This window comes from Gallinula chloropus (assembly GCF_964237585.1).
Source record: "Gallinula chloropus genome assembly, chromosome: 1".
NCBI classification, from domain to species: domain Eukaryota; kingdom Metazoa; phylum Chordata; class Aves; order Gruiformes; family Rallidae; genus Gallinula; species Gallinula chloropus.
The window spans coordinates 160,618,061-160,634,119 of NC_140085.1; positions in this window are offsets into that span (position 1 = coordinate 160,618,061).

Below are 16,059 nucleotides of genomic sequence, written 5' to 3' on the forward strand. Positions count from 1 at the left end.
CCCCTTTTATTTGTGATAATGGATTTAACGATACCTAGCTTGATTCAGGTAAATTACTCCAACATTAACTCGAAGTCAGAGAAATCAATGTTTGAGTTAGACAATTCACCATCCTACTGCATTCTATTCAGTGCTGTATAAACTGGTATTTTTTCACTGAGGTGGATAGGTCATAATGTTTTAAGTGCAAAAGAATAATATGGCCAGTAATATTCCATAAACAATATGGAATTCTGAAGAGCTGGGTTTGTCCTTTGCGAACTCATACCAGGAATATTTTATATACATCGTAAAATGTATTTTTTTTCAATTATTTATCTTCCATTGTTTTTATACCAAAATGTGTTGCTATTTGAATACATCTTAAGCACTGATTTTTCCAGAACCACAAAACAATATGTACACAAATCTTCGTATGTGCAGTGACTCAACAGCAGTCAGCAACTGATGGTTCATTACTGTATGCTACAGTTCACACAATTGCTGGAAATTAATAGAAAAGAGTTTTGATCTGATCCTGAAAGACAAACTTAGGAGTTTCTGTGTACTCTGAAGACCCCAGGCAGGATTAATTTTTCTTAGCTTTTAACATCTACAGTTGGCATGGTTGCCCTAAGCTCCCTTTCTGTTCAACTGAGAGAAATCTGTGCATCTGTTACATAGTTCATCTGACCAAATACAGTCTCCCCTCTTAGAATGAGATGAGCTATACTGTAGAGGTTCCTCCCCACTTTCTGTAAGGGGAGCCTAGAGGTGATGTGAGATACACATCTACACTAAAGTGCAAACAGAAACTCTCCTTCCCCTCCCACTGCAAAGCTGATGAGCTTGTTCTCTCAGCTCATAGGCATTTCCCTGTAGAGGCCCTCATAGTGTTATGTTAGCTATTTGTAGCCAACAAAGTGTGGGTAGCACACCAGTGTTTTGGCTACTTTTGAGTAATGCTGGCACAACATCTAGGTTGTCTCTCCACACCTGCCTTCCATAGGCTGGTTAGGCTAGGAGTGAGCATGAGTCTGGGTGGGAACACAGACACACCAGCTGATCAAGCTGATGAAAGAAGTACTCGATACAATGTGAAGTCATGCTCAGCAACAAAAGCTAAGAGAAAGGAGCAGGGGAAGGGGCATTTGCTATTAAGCAGTTTGTCTTCTGTAGCAACCACTACACATACAGAAGCCCTGCTTGCCAGAAAGGTTCTGGATATTGCCTGCTGATAGTGATTAGAGAATAAATATTTTTGTTTTCCTTTGCTTCTGTGTGCAGCCTTTCCTTTTCTTTATTAGATTGCCTTTATCTCAGCCTGTGAGATTTTTCGTCTTAATTTATCCCCTCTGTCCTGTTGAGGGGAAGCAGTGATAGAGTGGCTTGGTGGGCACCTTGTGGCCTTCCTAGGCCAACCCACCACAATCCTTTTCGGTGCCCAATACGAGGCATGAGGAATTTGAGATAAGGAGAGTAATTGGAGAACTAACAGGCAAAACATGAACTGAATTACTTCACTGAGAGTGGACTTATTATAAAGGAGTTCTTGTTGCTGTAATTGTGGTGAAGGAACAAGGGGTAGCTTGTGTGCAAGTTTTTCACTTTTGACAGTGCTGTAATGGTGTAATTTTGATGAGGGGAATTCTTTTGTTGATATAAATGCAGTTTGTGAAGATTGTAGATTGTGTGATGAATTATATGAAATAAATAATTTTGTTATCATAAAATAAAATTATACAACATACCCAATGACCCAGAAGGGAAGATGCAGTCCTATGTGCAACTTGCTATCTCCCTGCAGATCATGGGGATGGGAACTTTTATTGGGTTTATGTGGCAACATTTTGATAGCAGGGTGCTGCATGAGTGACTTCTGAGAGAAGATGCCAGAAGCTATCCTTGTGTCCGACAGAGTTAATGCAGTCTGGTCCCAAAGGATTGCACCCTGTGGAAGAGACTCACACTAGAGCAGTTGGTGCAGAACTGTAGCCTGTGGGAAAAAAATCATGTTGGAGAAGTTGGCGGAGGACTGTCTCCATGAGAGGGACCCCACATTGAGCAGAAAAGTATGAGGAGGGAGGAGGAGCAGAGACAATGTGTGATAAACTGACTTCAACCCCAATTCCCCTGTGTCACTCGGGTGGAGGAGGAAGAGAAACTGGGAGTGCTATTGAGCCTGGGAAGAAGGGAGAGGTGCGCACAAAGTGGTTTAAGATTTGTTTTCATTTCTCATTATCCTACTCTGATTTTATTGGCAATAAATTCAGTTAATTTCCCCAAGCCAAGTCTTTTTTGCCCATGATGGTAATTGGTGTGTGTTGTCTCTTTGTGCTTATCTTGACCCATGAGCCTTTCCTTATATTTTCTCTTCCCTGTCCAGCTTAGTAGGGGAGTGACAGAGCCGATTTGGTAGGCACCTGGCATCCAGCAAAGGTCAACCCACCACTGGATCCTATATATTCTTACTCAACTTTCAAACAAAACAAAATGATGATTTTACTAGGAAAAAAAAAGCCTAACTGCACATTGTTTATTTGTTTTTAATTATCAGATGAAACTATAATAAATAAATCATTTATTAATGCTCTCATAAATTTTAAGTTGCCTTGAAGGTGTGGACAGTTAAAATTTTCCTCTTTTTATGTGCCTGTGTTTAATTAATGAACATATCTTACATATATGCCATAAATGGTTGGCTTCCTTTTATTTTACACCATGCCTAAAGTTTATTACTTTCTAGTGCAAAAGCGAAAGATTATAATTCATAAGTTAAAATAAACTGATGACCCGAGACAGATAATATAAATGGAAACAGGACAGAAAACCTAATTCTGAAAGTTGCTTCATAAATAATTCATGATTTTTCTAGAAATAGTCCATGAGCTTTTCATTACATTTTGCAAGCCCTAAAGTTTTTATTACCATGAGTTCAATACCACTCCAGTTGTAAGTTAATTTTACAAATATATAAAACATATAATGAGAAGAGCAGTGAAAAGACACCTTTGCCCCACAGTGTACAATGTCTTAATTTAAATTGTATTCTCAAGCCTTTCTAATTAGTTGACCCATTCAAGATAGAACTTCATAGATTATATCTTTGTTAACTAAATAACTAAAAAATCCCCAAGCCCAAACAACAAAAAATCAGATTAAACTATGTGGTCAAAACCACCACAAAGAGTATTCCAATTTTAATAGTGAGACTCTTCAAACACTAGAAGAGCCTTGTGATACAAGCCTTAGACTTCAATTCATTTATATCTTTTAAGCATATTATTAAATTCATCATTATTAAGCAAAACACTATAACCAAATACTAAGTGCTGCTGATTTCACGAGGGATTGAGCACAAGCCCAGATCAAAAGTAAAACCAAATAAAAACAAATGTCTTAACTTCTGAAATGAAATACTAACAAGAACAATTGATCAGCTTTTTGTGTAAGAGTATTATGTAGGTGAGTATTTTGAATGTGTTATTTGTTCATCACTGGTATTTTTACAATGTGTGGTGGTTTGATCCTTGCTGGAGGCCAGACACCCACCACAGCCGCTCTATCACTCCCCTTTTCAGATGCACAGGGGAGAAAATATCTATTGAGAGGCTTAGGAGTAACTGATGGGCTTGGTCTTGGTCAGCGGTGGGTGCAGCCTTGATCCAACTGGTGTTTCCTCTGGGAAAGCTTCTCACTGCTTCTTGCAGAAGCCATCCTTGCAGCCCCCTCCCCCTTCTCCACCAGAACCTTGCCATGAAAAACCACAACAAAATGACATTTTTGCACTAAGCTGCTATTTATTACCTTTGGCTTCTAATTTCCATTGTTTTCACATATGCCAGACCGCTAGGTTTAGTAAAATTTTCTACAATGCAGGCCCTTCAACTTCTTGTTATGTTATGGCAATAAGGAATAGAAATAAGTGTGTTCTCCTTGTTCCTTTCTCCACCCTGGCTGCAGACAATTAAATCTATTTAGGGGTACCATTCTTTAAAGAAAAAAATATCACATGATCATATGCTCCCTGTTTTAGAAATATGGTAATTTCTTCTGTTTGAAAGAAAAACAGAAGTTCTGTACAAAATAAGAGAAAAAAAATAACATGCTTTCTGGGCACATAACAGAATTTCTGTTTTAGTTTGTTTTGTATGGAACAAGAAGTATCATGTAAAACAGATGGAGAAAGATATCATGAGAGAGATGGGAGGTGACAAGTTTGGGAGGTAGAATATGCAATCTAAACCTCCCTTCATGCAGTTTTATATCCTCCCTTCATGCAGTTCGATAACACTGAAAGCCTTTCCCTCATCTACTCAGTGGGTCACCTTGTCACAGAAGAAGATCAGGTTGGTCAAGCAGGACATACTGTCCTGGAGATGCCATATGAGCACACTCAAGATGAATGGCTCCATAATCTTCCCTGGTACTGTGGTGAGGCGAACAGGCCTGTAATTCCCTGGATCCTCCTTTTGTCCCTTCTTGTAGATGGGCATTACATTGGCAAGCTTCCAGTCAGCTTGGATCTTCCCTGTTAACAAGAACTGTTGATAAATGATGAACCTTGCTTGACCAGCTCCTCTGCCAGCTCCCTCAGTACTCTTGGGCGGATCTCATCCAGCCTCATGGTCTTGTGAGTATCTAGGTGGTGTTACTTCCTCCTGGATTATGGGAATTCATTCTGCTCTCCATCCGTGTCTTCCAGCTCAGGGGGCTGAATGACCTGGGGGTAACTGATCTGACTAGTAAAGACTGAGGCAAGGAAGATATTCAGTACCTTAGCTATTTCCTCATCCTTAGTAGCCATGTTTCCCTCTACATCCAATAAAGGATGGAGATTCTCCTTGGTTGTCTTTTTATTGTCAATGTATTTGTAAAACCATTCTTTGCTATCCCTTACAGCAGTAGAAAGATTGAGTTCTAACTGGGCTTTTGCCTTTCTGAATCTCTAAATGACCTAATGAGATACTTGTATTCTCCCTCAGTTGCCCACCCCTTCTTCCAATAATGATAAACTCTCCCTTTTTTCCGGAGTCCCAGTAAGAGCTCTGTCTTCAGTCATCTCCCCCACAGGTTCATCTTACAGCTCTCCTCCTGTGCCTTTAAGACTTCCTTCTTGAAGAATACCCAGGCTTCTTGTATCTCTTTGCCTTTGAGAACTGTCTGTCAAGGTACTCTCTCAACCAGTGTCCTGAGCAGGCCAAAGTCTTCCCTCTGGATGTCTATGGTAGTGGCTTTGTTGATCCCCCTCCTTACTTCACCAGGAATTGAGAACTACTGTTCGCTTTCATGGTTTTAAACCCAACATGGCCTCTGACCACCACATCTCCCACCAGTTTGTACATAGCAGATCAAGTGGTGTTGACGTCACTTGCCATCTGTGTCAGGAAAGTTATCTTCCACACACTTTAGGAACCTCATAGACTTTTCCTCTCTACTATGTGATATTTCCAGCAGACATCTGGTAAGCTTACTTTGGAGATTATTTTGTATGTTGTTTGCTTTGCCCTATTTTAATTCTTCAGGCTAACCCTCTGTGCTTTCTCATCACATTTGGTATGAGAGCAGCTGGCTGTGAACATCCAGAGAGACACCTCATTGCTCTGCCAAAAGAAGCATGGAACTATTAAACTTTCCTTTACAATATATATACACACAAAGCTTGATGCTGATTTAGCAGGTACAAAAACCCAAGGACTTCTCATGCTTGTTATTAGTATCAAAATGATGACTTGTGCTTCCGTATTGGTTTGCTGTATTCACTGTTATCTTTTGCATTCTGAGCGAAAAACTATTTAGTATGAGTTTTCTGGTCACAGATGCATTTGGACAAGGCAAGGAATCTTCTTATCCATTTCCTTTTAATCTGCTAGCATTGCATTTACTATGCAATGCTAGCAGATTATGACTTGCATTTATCAACAAAAAAATTTCCTCCCATTCTTCCTCCACCTTCTTCTGCTTCTTAGCATCTTTTTGAAAATGGCAACTCCATGCTGTCTCATCAATGATGTATATAATGATAAAGTTGTTATTCTTTCTCACTGCATTAAATATGACATTTAGCCACATGTCCACGGCATCACCCTAGCAATTCCTGTTGAATTGCATGGCTAATTAGGGTTTTCCAGAGTACATCCTCCATTAGCTTGCATTAGTTATTCTTGAATCAATTGCTTTGTAGCTGATCTTCTAGAATTAATTTTATTTGAATAGTTAAATTTGTTCAAATTCCTTCAGTCTGACTTTTCTGTTCTCTTTGCTCTTTACATTTCTACTAAGCTTTTGGCATCAGGAAGTGCTTTGTTACTTCTGCTTTCAGCTGAGGTAATTTTCTTCCTAGTATTATAATGCTGTGTTTTGGATTTGGAATAAGAGTAATGTTGATAACGTTATCAACATTAGGTTGATATTTAGGTTGTTGCTAGGCAATGTTTACACGAAATTAAGGACTTTTCAGCTTCTCATACTGCCCTGCCAGTGAGGAGGTTGATGGTGAAAAAGAAGCTGTGATAGGAAATGGCCAGAGCAGCTGACCCAAACTGGCCTAAGGGATATTCCCTGCTATATGATGTCACACTCAGTATATAATTTGGGGAAAGCTGGCTGGGGGCTGGGACTGCAGCTCAGGAACTGACTGGGTGTCAGTGGTCTGTGGGTGGTGAGTAATTATGTTTTGCACCACTTGTTTTGTATATTCTGTTCTTGTTATTAATCTTAATTTTCTGCCACATGAGACTATCTCAACCCAGGAGTTTCACTTGGGTTTATTTTCTGACTGTATCCCCCATTATGACTAGGGGCAGGCAGAAAGGACAGGAGAGTAAGTGAACAGCTATGTGGTTGGTTTAGCTGCCTGGCTGGTTGAACCACAACATTACTGTATTTTCTTCCTGGCAACTCTGAAAATGTATTTACTGCTTTGGAACCCAGGGAAACCGCTAATTATTGATGATTTCTCACTGGCGACTGTATGGGAGATAGCAGTCATTTCTCACATCTGCTTGACATAATAAATACTGCATTTTTATTCTGAAAGTTTATATATGAATCTCTTCTTATAAGCTTTATCAATACCTTAAATAGCCAAAGTGATTTTATGTTTACATGTTTTGATGCTTCTGAAGAAGACAATGTCAAAAGAAGCCCTCCAAAAATATATACTAAAAAAATTAGAGATGAGAGGGAAATCATAGGAAAGCGAACAATGAGACAGAATAATAACTGGCAGTAAAAATAGTCTGGATCTGAAAAAAAAAAACCCCAAAATTATGACTGAAGTTTGTATCTTTTATGGTCAGCTGGTTAAAACGTCCAGAGAAAAGACATGGACACAGTTTCAAGTAAATATATCATGGTGTCTATCATGATGTTTATCAGGCAACTCACAGATCAGCTTGAAAAGAAGATGAAAGATCTTTTGGAATGTATAACTTTTACCCTTTGGAAAATGTGTCCAAGTTCCCTCTCTGGAAACTAGTGTACAGAAAGAGCCTGTCTGGTCCCCTGTCTTTTCCTGTTACAGCATTAGTATCTGTATCAGACAAACCCTGAAGAACCAAAAGCACCTCTATTTTTGGTGGTACAAGTGTTTATTTATACAAACTAGAGAAGGCAGAAATAAGTGTATATGGGAAAGAAGAACAAACAAAATACTAGAAAGAAAAAAATATTTTTATCTAGATTATTTAAACAAGGTAGGAGTCTCCAAACATTATGTTAATTGTGACTTAGAAAGAAGGCATTACAAAATTTTCCAGGACACTTCAGCTTTGATTTCAGAAATAGAATGAAAGGCCTTAATTGAAATGTATCCCAGAGAAGTCTGAAGACATAAAAGGGCAACAGAGGCCAATTTAGATAATTAGGAACATAAAAAGTAATATCAAGCTTCAGACTCTCAAATTAAACATATGCTAGTGGGGAAGATCAATGCACAATAAAAATAAATAGAAGATAGTTCCAAATCACAAAGAAGAATGAATGTCTCTCTGCAGAAAAATTGTATGTCAATTTGAGATTTTCAAATATATAGACAGTAAACAGAGAGTGTGATATCTTTCCTGTTCTAAATGTCAAGAAAATGGTTAGAGAGAGAGAAGACAAAGAACTGGCAGATCCATCAACTAGCTAGATATATTTTACAGAAGGCGGCAGGAAATCTCTCCGATAAGAAACAAATTCTTCTCTCATGCTCTGGATCTCCTATTAAGATGATCTTTGTTGTAGCTGCCAGAGAAAATGTTTAAATGCTTCTTCATGTGCACATTGGCATTCAGGTCCTAGAATAAGCAAAGATAGGGAATGTGCCAAAGACAACATGGAACCCATTGTCATTTCTCTAGTCTTAGATTGTAGTTCTTGGATGAACATTGTAAGACCTCTGCTTCACTGGAGTTTAGTTTTTAAATATGAAGTAGAAGATGCTCTTTAAAGTTTGCTGATAATTTAAGAAACATTGTAAATGTCACTGAAAAAGCAATACAATAAAACAAGAAGTGCAGAAGTTTAAAAATTAAAGCAACATGAGATTTGTACAGAAAACAAGACATTAAGACATAATTATCTATTCTAAACACTCATATTCACTACAAAAATAAATGAAAAATTTGGAATGAAGAAAAAAGAAAAATCTTCAAGGTCAAGAAAAAAAAGAATCTTTAGGGTTGGTACAAGTAATGTGCATATTTTTATTAGGAGAAGGGCAACTTCTATGAAAGCATATAAATAATCACAGAATGGTTGAGACTGGAAGGGATCCCTGGAGGAAATCTGGTTCAATGCCTTTCTCAAACAAACTCAACTCTCTCAGCCTTTCTTTGTACAAGGGATGTTCCAGCTCCTTAGCAATCCTAATGTCTCTTCACTGGACTATTTCTAATATAGAACTAAAATTATCTTCTCCAGCTGAAGTACTCTTTTTGGTCATTAGAAACTCTACAGAATGATACAATTTGGATAGAGTTAAGAGTACAAGATAACAATGACTGTCAGAAGAGTAGAAACTATGACTTCTCTGGAGTTAACTTTAAGAAAAGACTAAGATTTCATAGCAACTACAGATATTCAGGATACTAAACTCCAAGGAGAGTGATTTGGTGTAATAAATGAAGGTTAATTGGGAATAATGGACTGAAACAAAGGGCAGCAAAAAATAGAGTAAGGAGTATAAAATTTCCTGACAGAGAAATATCTTAACTTTTGGTCTAACTTTCTAAGGCACTCACAGAAACTAATTTTCTCAAGACTGTTATTATTGCTCTGAGCAAAATGATATCAGATTTTGCAGAGATCAGTGGTAAATTAGCAGTGCAATACATTAGGTGATTTAGTGGATTTTTTATCTTTCTCTTTGTTGATTGTGACTTTCATACCTTACTCTTTGTTTACAGTAGTATGCTTCCCAAAATAAAATATTCTTCATTATTCATCAATATAGGATAGAAGAAATTTATACAATAAATTTCCAGATGTATGTGCTCTGTTATAATTTAAACAATATAAAGCAATTAAAAGAATTTGCTGTGCTAAAACTACTAGTTACCAGGAGAAGCTGGTGAACAGTTGTCAGCTGGTCACAAGCGGTCATTCCCAGGGCTCACTATTGGCTTCAGTTCTCTTTAATATCTTTGCAATGCTCTGGACAAGGAGACCAAGTGCACCCTCAGCAAGTTTGTAGACATCAACAAGTTTTCTGTGGGAGTGCTGATCTGCTGGAGGGTAGGCAGGCTCTGCAGAGGGATCTAGACAGGCTGTCTTGGTGGGCTGAGGTCAACTGTATGAGGTTTAGCAAGGTTCAGTACCAGGTCCTGCATTTGGGTCACAGCAACCCCATGCAATGCTACTACAAGCTTGGGGAAGAACGTTGGGAAAGCTGCCTGGCAGAAAAGGACCTGGGGGTGTTGTTCAACAGATGGCTGAACATGATCTAGGAGTGTGCCCGGGTGGCCAAAAAGGCCAACAGCATCCTGTGTTGCATTGTGTCAGGAATAGTGTTGCCAGCAGGGCTAGGGAAGTGAGTAGCATAAGGGGATAGAGAATGGGTGTTACAGTCCGTTCATCACATGTTATCTCTGTTGCTCCTTCGTTCCCAGAGGGAGGATTACCACTCTTGCTCTGCTCCAGCCTGGGATCTCTCTCACAGGAGATAGTTGTGCACCAACTTTTCCAATGGGAGTCCTTCCCACAAGCTGCAGTTCTTCACCAACTATTCCAGTGTGAATCTCTTACACAAGGTACTCTTCAGGAACAGACTGAGTCAGTGTGGGTCCCCCATGGGGTCACAAGTCCTGCCATATGACCCGTGCTAACATAGGCTGCTCTCTCCACAAGCTGCAGGTCCAGAGAAGGCTTCCCATGGAGGTCACAGTGCCTCCATCTGCTCAAGCATAGGGTCCTCCACATGCTGCAGGGGAATCTCTGCTCCATTGCCTGGAGCACCTCCTCCCCTTTCCTTCACTGACTTTGACATCCTTAAAGTTTCTCACATCTTCTCACTTCTGTCTCTGGAGGTAAAAAATGTTTGGATTTTTTTTTTCTTCTTAAATATTTTTTCAAAGAGGCACTGCCACCATCATTGATTGTCTTGGTCTTGGTTAGTGGCAGGTCCATCTTGGATCCAGCTGGTATTGTGTGTGTCAGACCTAGGGAAAACTTCTAGCAGCTTCTTGCAGAAGCTTCCCCTGTAGGACCCTGTAGCATTCCCCCAAATAAAACCTTGCCACACAAACCCAAAACATTGTATCATATTGAAAGGTACAGTGCTTATAGCCATGTTTCCAAACTCTTCTGTTTGGCAAATACTCTTCCCCTAAAGGTGTGCTTTTACTCTTTCTCCCTTCCCTTCCCTTCCCTTCCCTTCCCTTCCCTTCCCTTCCCTTCCCTTCCCTTCCCTTCCCTTCCCTTCCCTTCCCTTCCCTTCCCTTCCCTTCCCTTCCCTTCCCTTCCCTTCCCTTCCCTTCCCTTCCCTTCCCTTCCCTTCCCTTCCCTTCCCTTCCCTTCCCTTCCCTTCCCTTCCCTTCCCTTCCCTTCCCTTCCCTTCCCTTCCCTTCCCTTCCCTTCCCTTCCCTTCCCTTCCCTTCCCTTCCCTTCCCTTCCCTTCCCTTCCCTTCCCTTCCCTTCCCTTCCCTTCCCTTCCCTTCCCTTCCCTTCCCTTCCCTTCCCTTCCCTTCCCTTCCCCACTGATCCAGTCACACCATCAAGTAAGGGCACTAGATTAGTCAGGCACTTGCCCCTTGTGCAGCTATGTTGGCTGGCTCTAATAATCTCTTTGCCTTCCATATGTTTTGATATATCTTCCAGGGGAAACTGGTCTGTGATCTTATTGGCCACAGAGGTGAGGCTGACTGGTTGATAGTTCCCAGGGTCCTCATTTTCACCCTTTTAAAAATAGACACCATGTTTCTCTTTCTCCAGTCACTGGGGACTTTGCCTGACTGCCATGACTTTTCACATGGAGAGTGGCTCAATGACTGCATCAGCCAGTTCCCTCAGGACACTGAGGTGCATCTCACTGGATCTGATGGACTCATGTGTGTCTAAGTTCCTCATGTGGTTTCAAACCTGAATTTCACTTAATATAGCAGGGAAATTGTTCCTCCAGTTACATCCTTGAGATTGAAGGACTTGCGAGATATGGGGAAGAGTGATTACCAGTGAAAACTGAGGTCAAAAGGTTGTTGAGTACCTATGTCTTTTTCATGTTACTCAGTACAGGAAAGACATAGAGCTGTTGGAGCGAGTCCAAAGGAGGGCCATGAAGATGATCAGGGGGCTGGAGCACCTCTCCTATGAAGACAGGCTGAGAGAATTGAGCTTGTTCTGCCTGGAGTAGAGAAGGCTCTGGGGATAACTAATTATACTTAAATACTTAGAGATCCTATAGGAAAGTGGGAGAGGGACTGTTCACTAGGGAGTGTAGTGATAGGACAAGGGACAATGGCTTCAAGCTGAAAGAGGGTAGGTTTAGATTAGATGTTAGGAAGAAATTCTTTACTAAGAGGGTGTTGAGGCCCTGGAACGGGTTGCCCAGAGAGGTTGTGGAAGTCCCATCCCTGGAAGTGTTGAAAGCCACATTGGGTGAGACTTTGGGCAGCCTGGTCTATTGAAGGGTGTCCCTGCCCATGGCAGGGGCATTGGTAATAGATGATATTTGAGGTCCTTTCCAACCCAAAGCAATCTGTGATTCTATAATTCATTGTCACTAGGTCTCCTGTCTTATATGGGGTGGGGTGGGGGCTGCAGGGGAAGGGCAGATTTGATTTAATCTTCCTTTTCTGTCCAATGTACTTGTAGAACTCATTTTTATTTTTTGAATCCCTTAGCAATTTCAGCTCCATCTGTTCCTTAGCTTTTCTGATCCCATCTCTACACAGCTAGGCAGTATTTGTTTATTCCTCCTAGGATAGACATCCCTGTTTCCACTGCCTCTACACTGACTTCTTACACTTTACTTTGACCAATAAGTCCTCACTGAGTCATTCTGGTGTCCTGCCTTCCTTGCCTGACTCCTTACACATGGAAATCAAGAGCTCTTGTGCTCTAAGAAAAATGTCCTTAAAGAGATGCCAGCTCCCTTCTGCTCTTTTATCCCTGGGGGCATCTTTGTGCTCTGCAAGAGGGTGCAGACAGCTTAAAAATGTAAATCAACTATTTATTCATCACCACACAGAAAATCAGGTAATATTTAGGGCAGTTTTGTGCTCATCACCCCTGATAAGACATCCAGGAAACTGCTGGCAAGGGAAACATCAGTCCAGAGCAGTTCCACTGCTCCCTGGATGGATGCTTAGCGTGGTTGATTTACCAGCTTTGGCACTGATAAAACTGATGACACTGATCAATGACTGACCAGAATTCTGTTGTTTTGTTGTTCTGTTTTCTATTTTGTAGAGGATGGTTTGTTGTTTTTTGGTTTGGGTTTTGGTTTTTTTTTTGTTTTATTTTGGTTTGGGTTGTTGTTGTTTCTGTCTTTGTTTTTGTTTTGTTTTGTCTTTTTTAGGATTATATATCTTTCCATGTTCATGTTTTTCTTCTTGAGTCCTTTAGAAATGATTCTTATATCAACCATCTGACTTCTGTTTGAGATTTTACCTTTCTTACTTTTCTACAGACTCACAGTTTCCATACAATTTGCAACTTCCTCAGAAGTCTGTGTTGAAGTAAAACTGTGCTGGGCCTTGGATCCTTGAGACAAAGGCAACCAAACTCCCAGGGGAGATGAAAGCTGGAGGGATTTACAGAAGGGGTAATGAGAATAGACAGTTACAGTGTTAATCAGAAGTTGAATGTGTTGAATTCAGAGTATGTTTTTTGCCCAGAGTGGTTCTTGGATGCACTACTGAAAGGCAGAAGAGAAGTTTCATGTGTTCCCAGTCTAATTTTTAAAGTAAAGACTTTGCTGTCCTTAGCAGCTGTAAGGAAAGTGTCCATCTCTTTGATTCACAGATAGAAATATCAGATTTATTAGGTAGAGCTAAATGTGAAACCCCACAAATTTTGATATATGCCATATCAGAGAGGGCTACTGCCTCAACTAGATTTTATGAAAAAGATAATTCCTCAAGGTAATACTCTTCGTTTTCTAATTCTGTAGTTTCTTTCTGTTAATTGAGAGGTATGAAACCAGACTAGAGACTCATAAGAGGAGGAGACAAATTCAGTGGTATTCTTGTACTTGCTTAAAAGTTTGCTTTACTTACTTTCAGACTAGATAGATTCCCCTTACAAAACCAATGCTAAAATGAAGGCAAAGGATCTGTTGGAACTTGAATTCATTTAACAATACATACAGCTATCTGGTATTTGGTGCTATCTATGGTACTGGAAATTACACTTTTAACTGATAGAGCCTCATATCAGAGAGAAGGCACTGAAGACGGAACATTGCAGAAGCATATGTTCTGTTAAAGTAGTTAATACTGCCTGACTGCAAAGATAAAGTGAGACTCTGTCAAGCACCTTGAGCTAGAAGTGATTAAAGAACATGACACCCATCTCCTGATCTTACAGTGGCAAAGGCAGGGTTGTGTTCATTCAGTTTCTGAATGAAAATTAGGGAACTATAAAAATCCACATTTTTTTTCAAGGATAGGCTGAAGCTTTTTTTCTATTTGTCTTCATAAAAAAAGAGAGGAACTACATGAGAAGGAGAGAGAAGAGGAAATTATACTGGCTTTGTTTCCAGCTATAGAAAATTTGCAATGGTAGTGAGAATCTTAGAGGAATCTTGACTTGCACACTCAGTTTACTTTTCAATTATTTAAGCAGCTGTGAAGGTGACTTGATTTCTATACTATGTCATTGAGGAGCTTACAACTGTGGTTTTGAAATCCAGACACAGTTATTGTGTTAAGAGTTCAGATTAGTCTGACTAAAATGGTGCTCAACATTATTTAATTGATACTCTATTTATGTGAGGGCTTACAATGAAAATTCATCCTTTTTTATGGTGAAACCATAATTATATTATAATGTCATTAGTCCTTCATAAGCAGTTTCCATGTTTAGCCATAAAAGGTTTTATAGATTAAAATAGTAGATTTGTTCTACTGTCCAGATCAGAAACAAAAAATACTATTTTAAGCATATTTAAAAATAGAACATTGTGTTTTGTAGCTTGTCTTGGTTTAGTGAAATTGTGTTCAAAACTGGTCTGGGCACCCCGAAGCAAGGACAAGAAAGCAATTTGTTTAGCTGATAGTCTCTAAAAGACCAAGTAAGATTTGCATCATTTGTGAAGTCTTGCTACCAGCCTGAATTAAAAATACATTTAAGAAAAGAAGGGCTTATCTTTGGGGTTTTTTTTTAATCGACAATTAAATAATGCTCTACATATTCCCTAAATATCTATTTGAAAAAAGAAACAAGAATTCACCAATCAGTATTCAGTGAATACCTTCTCATTGCACAGGAGTGATGAGTATAAACAACCAATACCACTAAATCTGTTGTTGTTGAGGTCATTTTTTAGACCACTCTCAATTGATTCTTAAAAATCGTAAGGATTTGCAGTAGATATTATAGTAATGGTAAAAATTTAGACATGCATTTTCAAATTTGATACATTTTATTCATATTTTTGTAAATATTCAGAGCATTGGATTATTTGTTATGTTATTCAAAACAGTCAAATATTCTGATGAAGCCTTTTCTATTTTGGTCTTAAGAAAAAGAAAAAAAAGCCTAAACAAAGTTGTATCCATAATCTTAATTTCTGCTGTCCACTCAACTACCACTTGAGCAACATACAGCTGAAAAACATACATGCACTTAAAGAAATGGTCTAATCTAAGCCGGGGCATTAATTCTGCATCCCTACCGTCACTGTCAGAGGCATTTGACTAATGTGACCCTTAATAATGTCTTGTAAAGAAGACTGAAATGGGCTCTACCAGTACTTCAGTACCCTTTCCATCATATTTTTTTCCTGCAGTTTTCTATAAGCCTTCACTGCTATCTGTCATCAGAAGAACACAGGTGTTGTCAGCATTTGCTCTGAAAAAGTATGGCGGAACTCCCCATGCTCTAATATCTGATTTAAAACAGCATGAGAATGGGAATGAGATTTTCAGCCAGAATAATAGAGTTCATATCCAGATAACCTCATGAGGGATTCACCCACCTAAGCATATCTGTCTAGTATCATTATTGATGCTCTTAAAGTTTCTGAGGCACCTGCAGATGTTTGAAAGATAAAACCCAGAACTTAGAGAAGACCTGTGGCTTTGTTTGTGGCAGCTGGAGACTGGACAGGATGCAGGTTTTCTGAGAAAATACCTAAATATTATTAATAGAAAGTGAGACTATTCCAATCTGAAAACAACAAAGTACTTGTTTTTTACATGCCTTCAGATGTGAAGAGTCGCAAGTACATATCACCTGAAATAAAAATCACAGAATCACAGAATTGTAGGGGTTGGAAGGGACCTCGAGAGATCATTGGATCCAACCCCTCTGCCAAAGCAGCTCCCTAGCACATATTGCACAGATAGGCGTCCAGATGGGTCTTGAATATCTCCAGAGATGGAGACTCCACCACCCCCCTGGGCAGCCTGTGCCAGGGCTCTGTCACCCTCACTG